Raw genomic sequence first — 11,264 nt, 5'->3', positions numbered from 1 at the left:
TTTTATTTCTGCAACGCCTTCACTTCGATCCTCCATTTTTTAGACAATAAGCAGAAGGTGTACTTGCCCTTTATACCTTTGCTTCTCATGGGAATGTCCATTTTTTTTATACAAAAGTATTTACCAATTACTTCAAGTATTTACCGCAGCACCCGGACGAACACATACGATTCGCATAGATTCTCTAGGATTCCTCACATTTGATTCGTGAGCGTCCTTGAAAAGGATTCCTGAAAAAAGAATCCTCAGGAATGCCCTGTATATGGCTCTAGGATCCTTGAATATGAATCCTGAGTGGGAATCCTCCGGATCGTGTTTGCGATTCCTTTCACGATTCCGTCACCGAGTTAAAGGTATCCTGGGGATTCTTACTCAGGATTCCCTGCGTGTTAGTAAGGACAGCTAGACAGAAGAGCATAGTGTATTTTTTCTGACATAGTTCTACCACAGAGAACAGACGTTCATCTTATTTTCAAAAGATGTGTAAAAACATGCAACCGTCATTTAACAGTAAATGGTAATGCTCCCGCTATATGGCGCTCGTGTCACCTAAAAACCAAGCACATATATCGATAACATATCGATACAGCGATATTTATGCAGTGCAACTGGGGCACCACAAGACAGATGTCGTAAGTGTATTAATGTATTTGGATTCAACTTTTTACACACGATTTTCAAATTTCTTTATATGAACATGAATGTCTGCTCTCTGTGGTTTTACCGCTATGAAATTAGGAAATCTTTTTAAAGCAGAAAGAAAACAAACAATCGGCGATCCCCTGTGAAAAAAATACCCAGCTGTCAATTCACCCAACTAACGATCAAGATTCGCTAGTTGGGTGGCAGTCGTTTTCATACAGTAACAAAAGTCATGAGCTATGACAATGAATAAGATTATGCTCCAACTATTAGAAATATAGCATTTTTATTGATTTTATTTCGACATATTTTCGCAAATGTTCACACTAAATCTAAAAAAAATACCAATTTCTAGTGTATTTCAACTGGAGATTCACTCTTCAATCAAAAAAATCAAGTATAAAACAACATAAAACGAGAAATTTCCAAAAATGTTTCGAATTCCATACAAAACGCGAAATTTTTCATAACGAGATTTGTTTGTGTGCGTGGATAGACAAAAATGTAATGTAGCATACCTTGTAGAACTGTCATCTATACTTGGGATCGCAACTAGTGATGGGAAACTTATCGATACTTATCGATAATATCGATAAGTGCTGGTCATCGATATTATCGTTAATTTTTTGACGTTAACGATAATTATCGATATTATAAGGGTGAGCACAAGTCAGTGCGGCTGGTTACTGGAGGAGACCCAAAAGAAGGAGACCTCACCTACCCTACCCCAGGAGTTGCTTTTGCCGCTAGGTATTTGTTGGGTGCTGCTATTCGACAAGATTTAGCATTGTTGGGGGTGGTGTAACGGTTCGCCCCGGGTGTCACTGAGTTTCTGAGAAATATAGGTAACTAAAAAGGTATTGATAGTTTTTAGTTTCCTAAGAACAGATGAATTCGACAACTTAGTACTGGAGAACTTTGAAGCATTGATACGAAATTATAATAAAATGCATTTTCTTTGGCTCGTCAACTCTTATAATATGATGGACATGCATAGCGGCAGTCTATTGGTAATTGTTTAGTTTAACTTGGAACTGTTTAAGTTTAAAGTATCTGTTACCCAACAAACAATTTTTAGTTCCACTAAAAATCCAAATCAACGAAATTGTTGCGCCAAAAAAATATCCTGATGTATACAGGAGGTAGACAAAATAATTGAAATAAGTTCTTATTTATTGACAACATATAAACCTAAGTGAAACAGAATATCATAAAAAGTTCTACGCGTTGCAAAAATGTACACTTTGGCACACACTCCGGAAATCCGAAACATTTCCAGTGAACCTTGATCACGTCCAGTTCTCAAGTAACACTAGGAAACTAGGACAGTTTTCCAGAGAAATGAAACCTGTTTTGTCAGAATTGATTCATTTTTCGTGTAGTTTTGGCCATTTAAAAATTTGCAGAATTTTGCCTGCTTCAATTATTTCCCTTATTATACAACCTTCAAAATAAACTTCGGCTTGAAACTACTCCGTAGAAAGCACTCTCGGCGTAAAACCCGAAGACTTTCCAAAACAAACTGTTTAACTCGTCCGGTTGTTTGAATTTTCATTTGCAGTATCGTAAGATTTGTCATTCAAGGCCTTAACACAATGGATACGTTGCGGCTGCGTTTGCGGCAATTTGACAGTTAGCCCATACATTTACTGTCACATTGACGTCAACGCAACGCAACGTATCCATTCTGTTTGGGCCATCACTGTCTCTGTTTTTAACAAATTCATATAGCAAAATTGCATTTGTCGAATAACGTTTGCGGTAAAAAAAATGAATCATAGTAACCCATGAGTTAGCAAAAAAAATTGACAGCCCTATCAGTCAAACTCTAACTGTGATGGCGAAAAAAGTGAAGCTACTCCGTTCAGAAGTGTGCGCGTTCAAAGAACGGTACCCCGCCGCGTCAAAAACGGACATCGTGCGGCACTTTGTGGACCCCGGGTATGTCGGTTTTGGCATCTACAACATCTTGACACTATTGGACAACGATCAGAGCATCGAAAGAAAGCCCGATTCCGGACGGCCAACGACCCTGAGCGACAAGAAGCTTCCAAGGATGCTGAAGAGGAAGACCGAGGGAAAAGTGGCTAAATCGCTGCGTGCACTTGGCAGAGAGATTGCTCTAAAACAGTGAAAAAGCATCTGGAGAACATGGACATACATGTAGGAAGCGGCAGTCCCGTCCACTGGTCTTGGAGCTGCAGGCAATGACGCAGCGACAGCGGTTGAAGATGGTCAAGTCAATTTTCCCGGCGAATCGCGACGCGGCAGTGGTATTGGACGACTAGACCTATCTCACCCTGGATGGCAACGACTAGCAGGGCTCTCCGTATTTTACCTCTCCCACGAAGGAAGTGAGCATCGAGGTAAGGTTTATTTCACAGACCAAGTTCCCCAAGAAGGTGCGGCTGTTGCTGTCAATCAGCGAGAAAGGGATGTCAAAATTGCTCTTCTTTCGCTCCGGGCTGGCCGTGAACGGGGAAATTTATAGTACGAACAGGGTTGCCACATTTAAATCTGTCTGTTTTCCCTTGAAAAAATCTGAACATGTGTATCTGGAACAAAAATATCTGTAAAAAAAATCTGTGTTGTTTAAACACAAAGAACTTTGTATTTTTTGAGTTTTTATGGTACATAAACGAAATTTTTAGCTTAAAACGTGTGAGGAGTTGAAAATATGTTCAATTTGCTCAATATTTGATGAAATAAAATTTGGATTGATTTTTAAAATTAATGTCAATTTCGAAAAATCTGTAAATCTGTACTTTTCGACGAAAATCTGTATATCTGTATATACAGATTCTGTACCGTTACTTCGGCCAAAAATCTGTAAAATACAGATTAATCTGTACATGTGGCATCCCTGAGTACGAAGTGCCTGACAGAAGTTGCGTCGTTCATCAAGAAATACCATAAGCGCGAAGACACGGTGTTCTGGCCAGATTTGACGTCGGCCAACTATTCGTAGCGATCGTTGGAGAAGATGGAGCGGCTGAATATTGATGTGGTACCGAAGTCGGCGAATCCGCTCAATGTCCCCCAGCTGCTTCCCATCGAGAATTTCTGGGCAAGTTTGAAGCGCAAGATCTATTCCAACAATTTTGTCTCGAAAACGGAGGAGGAATTGAAAAAAACGCAGAAAGAGCTTAAAAACATGGCTACACGCATGTTTTCGTCCGCCATGGCGAATGTTCCGGTTAACTGTCGAAAGGCTGCACGCAAGGACGTAATATTTTTTGTGAGGAAGCTAACATGACAACTTTCCATGGGAAATTTATCCAACTCAATTATCTATCAATTATCTGAAATAGTTTTTTTTCATCATCTCAAAAAAATTTTTTCACCGCAAACGTTAGCTGTCAAATTATCGATACCTATCGATAATATCGATAAAAGTCCCGAAATTATCGATTGTTATCGATGTCCGTTCTGGGCGATATTTCCCATCACTAATCGCAACTGTCTCGTCCCGACCAACCACTCTTTAAGTTTCTTTATGAAACGAGAACGATCGCTATCGATTAGTTTTGAACCTATATCGATTGATTCCAGTTGTTGTCGTTTCATAAAGGTGCATAAAGAGTGGTTGATCGGGGTGGATTGCCTTAAGGCATCCTTAACGGTGCGCTTCTATACCCCGTTTGGTAGCGCTCTATCATCACTTCACACCGTACCGGTCGCTGCTAAACGCGGTAGAGAAATAGTAGCCGACCTTCCGGGAAGCATCGCGCTCTCAAAATTGGCAGCCCGATAACAGCGCTGCTAACGGTTTTTGCTGGATGAAACGTCAAACTGAAACGATAGCAACGACCGGTGTGAAAACGGGTGAGTGAGCAAAATAGCCGCGCTGTACACACCCGCCATAACAACTAAAATGGTACCGCACTGTTAAGATGCCCTTATAGCTAAACAACCAGCTAGCTGGCATCTATTTTATTTGCTTTGTTTCATCGCAGCTAACATCGCAGCGGATCCGCGATTTGCGGGCCCCATTGACAGATGCTATGTTATGCGTATGAAAAGTGGCGGTGATATGCTATCAATGGAATATAGAAAGGTACGGAGATGGTTTGAGTCTCGGGTTTAAAGGGCTTCTTTTTTGTTAACAGTGATGACGTAGAAGTCAAAAAACAATACCCAAAAATCAGTGTTCGATACATTTTTTTCAAGAAATTTTCACAAGTTATGACAGTTTACGGCTGAAAATGCCTACCTGCGCCGTTAAACAATGCAGAACACAATTCCGAATAGCTTTTTCTTGTTTTTGGAGATCTACGTCACTACCCCAACACGTGCTTCTGTTTACCTCTTTTTCGTTACTAATACAGACAAATGTCTTCTTCTTCCTCACCTTTGTATACCTCATTGATATGCTATCTCGTTTACACACACGCTGAGATGTTAGTCCTCAAAACATGGCGGGATGCCAGCTAGCTGTAAACTAGAGGCCTGTAAATATATATAGAGTGGCGACACTGTCAAAATTGGAATGAAAATTATCTGTCAGTGTCATTCCAATTGGGTTGTTTAGCTATTCACGGATTTCCGATTTTCATATATCATCTGAAAGAGTGTAATTTTCTGAGCAAAACATGATTTTTAAAAACTTCATATCATCATCCTTAGATTTTTAAATGAAGAATAAAAATTCGCTCTAAATCGCTACAATGACAGTTGGTATATGGGCGAACTGTCATTGTAGCAATTTCGAGCAGATTTCGAGCAGTTTTAAATCGTGATTTGAAAAGCGAAGGACAACGATAGAAATTTTTTTCAATTACGTTTTACTTAGAGCAAGCGCACCGGTGAGTTGCCATTTGAGTTGCTATTTTAACAACGCTGGCCGTTGCTATTTTGGATAGCAACCGATGTTCGCACCGGTCGTTGCTATTGGGGATTACCAATTCATTTATTTTTTTCAACGCCGGCAGTTGCTAATTTATAAAGACCGTCACTAGCTAGCATTAGCAAAATGTTTGTGTGTGTCGAATTTCCCAAAAGCTCTGCGCATCTAGTAATAACCAATTTATCTGTCCGTCAATTGTTTCCGGAATGATCTGCGTTCTTTCAGCTTCATGAAATATTCCCTTTATTTCAAGCAACTCTGTTTTAACCTTGTTTGCGCTCTCCCAAATACTCGATAACACAATTCTGTTGCAGGTTTCTTCGTTTGTGCGTGCATGGGTTTTTTTATCCTTGTATGTTTAATTAAAGTAATTGCGTTAGACCGTGGAATGTTTCGCAACGTTGCCTTCAATAACTATTATACTCAAAATTGGCGAAGTGTCATTAATTGTATTTTGTACTTTGTGCTGTCTCGATTCCTACAATTTGCTATTAATATTTGCAAATTTGCAGCCAAACAAAATTTAAATGTAGAACGCGGAAATTGTTCTCGAGTATTTGGTTGATTCTAGTGACGAAGAAAATGATTTCGCGAAACAAATCTTTTTATACGCGAGTATGAAAAGGATTTTTGGAAAGATTCGGGGTGCCTCTCAGCTTGGAAAACGGTAAAATATTGACCGCTATGCTGAGGAAGTTTGCCATCCAGCGTTTTAACAATGTTTTTATTTTTTGGAAACACCTGTCTATACCGATGACCATTTCCAACGCTGCTTTCGAAATCGTCTTACGTTGTTTTCGAAGATTAAAACAGCTGTAGGTGCGAAAAATGGTTTTTTATTCAACAACCGGACGCAACGGGAAACTGAGACTAACATGCCTTCAAAAGAGTCAGCAGCAATATTCGGTTATTCTCCCGAGCAATTCGCTCAAACCTTCCAGGTTTATTGAAATAATGACATGGTTGACCAAAAAACTGTGAACGTTCATCCGCCTGAAAAAACACCCTGTGTAAAATTTCAGCTCAATCGAAATTAAAATAGACTGGTTCACGCCGATACTTGCGTCCTACGACGTGTTTAACCAAGGCAAAGCGTTTCGTCTTCCGGGGCCGACCAATTATGTTCGAAATACTCATTATTTGCATAATATTGTTACGAACATTTACTATCGAGCACAACAAAACAAACAACAGTTTGACATTATTCATCAAATAGCAACGGTGCGGCACGTTGCTATCGCGTTGCCAAATTTAATAACTCGCTACTACCCGAGGTGGGAATTGCTATTTCCCAAACCAACATAGCAACGCCCGGTGCGGTTGCCGCGTTATGGTGGGAGTTGCCAAACTAGCTTTAGAAACTTCAATTTAGCCACTGGTGGGCTTGCTCTTAGAAAATGAAGATCTTTCAGATGATATAAAAAGCTGATATAGCTAAACAACCCAATTGAGCAAACAACCTATTAAACACGTGTGGGGAAAAGAGAAAGGATGTTCAGTGTTACCAGTGTTACCAGCGTTACTTTGGATGACACGGCGCCACTCTCACGCTGCTTTAATTTAACTCTATTCTGATTAGGATCTACTCAGTTTGGTATTCTTATGCAAAATGTCAAAAAGTGAGTAATCGAGTACTGGACAATTGAGTAACATTAACCCAAATTTTCATAATTACCATGTCTACTCAGTTCTGTATTATTATTCATGATGTTTACTCACCCTGAGTATATGTATATGTCAAAAGTTTTCAACAGCAATGTTATCGGTTTCCGAAGAACAATTGGTGTCGCTTTTTTATCGTTGGCTAGCAGTAAGTATCTGATCTTTCATCAAATCAATAATTTCTTAATCAATTACATTACAAACAACGTATAATATTCCATAATAATTTCAGCCCAACATCAGTATTGCAGAGGATTTGAAAACACCTAAAAGATCTCTTCAAAATGAACAACCGCATGTTGTGTGTTCTACGATGCCGTTTAAAGCCGGACTTTTATTCGTGATAACAAAGGAAAACATTTGTATTGATGTACACTGCCGGTACCCGGATAACTGTCCCATAATGAAAAACAACATGTTGAGAAAACGGCGATTTAATATTTTCCGTGAATTTTCGTATTTTCAGCAATTACATCCAGAACCAATGACCATAACAGTTTCATGGCACCACAAATTTATCGTTGAGAACAGAAAACCATGGATGGAATTGGTTTTACGTTATATAATTTGAAAAAAAGACAAAATGGGACAAAATATGCGGGTACATTTCAAAAGTACTCGCATATTTTGTCCCATCACATATAAATTCAACCAGCAACCGGCAGTATCATTGGCAACGTAGATTGTACTACAGAAAAACAACATTAGTATAATTAATTAAATGACATACTTCTATATGCCTAAAATAATCCGATATACACTAATCTGAAGCAAAATTATATGTTTGCAGTTTGTACCACTATGCAGTGGGACTGTAATGCGGGTACTTTCAATATGGGACAAAAACAACTTGGAATTTTTTCCATGTTTTTCCATATAAAAGTATCAATTTTAAATTTGTTCCAGAAAATATGATAACAATTAAGTCGATTCCCAAAGATAACTCAAAAGTGACCAAAATCAGTATGGGACAGTTATGCGGGTACCGGCAGTACAGTGCCCAACAATGGATGCAATTTAAATCCTTCGCAGTATTAGGTGACGAATGATGACGGATTATCTGGCACAAAATGTAAGTCACAGTTCACGGGCAGCTGTCAACCGGTTGGAGGCCGCATTCAATGAAGACACGGGAATGATTTAGTAAATTTTCTAATGTTTCGATGAAAAATAAATCTGTGTTTTTTATTGTTCTGAATTTATTTTATTTATTGAGTCAGATTTACAAAAACCAGAAATCATTAAATTTCCGTATTTAGGCAAAATGGGTAACTTGTACTCATTTTCGTTAATTTCTGGTTTGCATGAACAGAGTAGATTCTACTCAGTTTTTGACGTATGATGCCCTTACTCAGAAGTGAGTAGCCGTAAAATTACCCTAATTAGGGTACCTCCACTATTTTCAAAAGTGGGTGATATCTAACTCACTTTAGAGTAAAAAAAATGTGCGTGATAGCATAGACTAAAGAGACATAGATATCCAAGTTGGGCTTCGCTGCATATAATCTCAAGGCAACACTCTGAACTTGCCATCTGTAGGCCGTTGGGTGAACTAAAGCATATCCACTCGGAAAAATATCATGGTATTCCTTATCATTTCAGTAGTGAGCTTGACCAGATTCTCACACCCAGAAAAATATCATGTTACTTTCAATCAGATTTGTACGGCGGTTTTCAATCGACTTTACAATATAATCTAGATGATTTGGTTCTCAATCGATTATTAAAATTGGTACAAACAACAAATGAGTTATGCTAATGATGACTAGAGCAAGATACCTGACTTCATACATTTTGTTTGCAACACCTTTATAACGGTGCCATCTGATGACCTTAAAACTGTGATTATTAGCAAAATCGATTTATCATGCTCATTCCGCTAGATGAAAACAAAAACAAGATGGCAATATCGTATAAGGATATTGAAAATTAGATGATAGGACCATACAATGATATTGAAAAACATGCTTCACCTTTCACCACCTTGTCGTCATCACCAAATTAACAGTATACAAATTAGTTCAATTTTCGTTCACGCGTAGCGAAACTCGTGTCCGTTGCATACTGCAAGAGTAACGTATTGTGTACTAGTCATCTTTGGTTATGCTTAAAAACATATTGTTGAAACGACTATGAACGATTAGTCATACTATCATCAAAATAAATAATTTATATCATGGTCATCTCACACATTGACATTTATTTTAGTCCTGTTGTAATGAATTATTGTTATTATCTAGACCATATAGATTAGTCTGTAAAAAACACCGCACAAATCTGACCAAGCCTAAAAAGATAGCAATTACCTTAATATTTTTCTGTGTGTGCTCATTAAATGTAGTTCACCCAACCGCCATCATACTCGGAGGGGCGCCACATTTTTGTTGCCCGTATTGTTGGTTGAGTTGGATATCTATGTTTCAATAATCTAAGGTGATAGTTATATATACACACCAAATTTTTTTTACTGAAATTAATTAAACTTTTACTGAATTTTGCCACGCTGAAACTTCAGTAATCATTTCAGCAATGAAATATTACTGAATGTTTCAGCAATGTGAAATGTCATTCTTTTTGACGGTACTTTGCTGAATTTTCAGCAATGTGAAATGTTATCATGTTTGACGGACTATTACTGAATTTCCAGCGAACGTCCGAAATGAAATATCAGTTCAGTGGGAATTCTTCATGTAGATTTTAAAACACGTTGGAAGTCGATTTTTTGCTTATTATTTAATAATTATTTATTAACCCCTAACCATGTCACAAAGATAAAATTGATCCTCGAGTAATGTGTCGCCCAAGTCCGATCCGTTAATCCGATGTCCTTTCGCCATTTTCCTCCCCTGAACTGAAGAAAAACGAGATTAATTAATTTTTCCACTCACCAAACACTTCCTTCACGTCTCAACGGTCGGCGTTCAAGGCTTACAAGCCTTTTTTACGCTTTTTTACGTGCGCACAAGTCTTTTTGAGGCGCGCGGACTAAAAATATTGACAACAGGCACCATTTGTTTTTCATTTTGACAGTATATTGCCGTATATTCAGTAATCAAAGGAAAGATTGCTAAATGTCAGTAAAGCAACACAAATTGCTGAATTTTCAGTACACTTTAAAATTGCTGGAATTTCAGTATATGGTTTTTATTGTTGAATTTCAGTAAAGATTGCTGAATCTGGTTTCGGGAATTTGGAGGCACTCTACTGTAAACCACCTCCCTGACACGTTCGTAGCCTGTGCTTTTGTATACGCGGGAATGAGATGGCATGTGACACTGTTGTACTTCACCAAAAACATCATATCAAGAAGACTGGCATCTTTGGATCGATCCCATACAAATGACAAGCGTCAAATCAAACAGCGCACTCCCTCTATTAAAGGTGGAGGTTTGCATCGCTGCGAAGACAGAGTGGGCGTATGTGGTGGTCCAACCTGTGCGTTCGGCTCGCATTCGCATCGCCAGCACGCACACTAGCATGCGTCAGTGCCACTTTTACTCGAAAGACTGCGCTGCTAAAACTGTCGCTCAATCTCAGGCATAGTTCCCAGTCTTCTTGATATGATGTTTTTGGCTTCACACTGCTATAATCAGCAACTTCGATAGATTAGGCAACACTGAACAGGAGTGAAGAGCACGTCAGATGTCTTCCCTTGCGGCCATTGTTGTTTGGGGCTCGGCATCAGAGATGCCAGATATACAGACAAATCTGTATTATACAGACTTTCTGTGTTGCGATACAGACACGCATAAGCCTACAGATTTTATACAGACATTTAGTATAATACAGATATTACACAGATATCTGATATTCTACATAATGGTTTTACCAGTATACACAAAAAAACGAACACAAAAACCAAAAGTCACTGTAGCCGTTGCTGGAAAAAGTGAACTAGGAACTGAACACTTTGCTGAACATATTAATCTTGCGTTTTTGAGAGTGAAATCATGACAACGGGAATCGAGTCAGGCTATCGGGGTTTTTATCGGCCCCGTGGGCACTAATCTGCCTGTTTCGCCCCCAGTAACAAACAGCTGATTGTCTCGATCGATTGCCATGCAGGTTATATTGGTGAAAAGACCGTTTGTTCTATTCGGAGCAATATCCAACG

The 11,264-nt window shown here is 38.7% G+C and overlaps 1 long non-coding RNA gene across 1 annotated transcript; it reads left to right on the top strand.

Annotated features, from left to right (window-relative positions):
• Nucleotides 1-7,077: 7,077 nt before the first annotated feature.
• On the top strand, nucleotides 7,078-8,285 carry LOC129731403 (uncharacterized). The gene is made up of 3 exons (XR_008729005.1): nucleotides 7,078-7,298; nucleotides 7,383-7,512; nucleotides 8,183-8,285. It is a non-coding gene; the product is annotated as an uncharacterized LOC129731403 (long non-coding RNA).
• The last annotated feature ends 2,979 nt before the right edge of the window (nucleotides 8,286-11,264 follow it).

The sequence above is a fragment of the Wyeomyia smithii genome, chromosome 3 (genome assembly GCF_029784165.1).
Source record: "Wyeomyia smithii strain HCP4-BCI-WySm-NY-G18 chromosome 3, ASM2978416v1, whole genome shotgun sequence".
Lineage (NCBI taxonomy): Eukaryota > Metazoa > Arthropoda > Insecta > Diptera > Culicidae > Wyeomyia > Wyeomyia smithii.
Note: the sequence above shows the minus strand (reverse complement) of the source record. Positions and strands in the feature narration are given on the sequence as shown.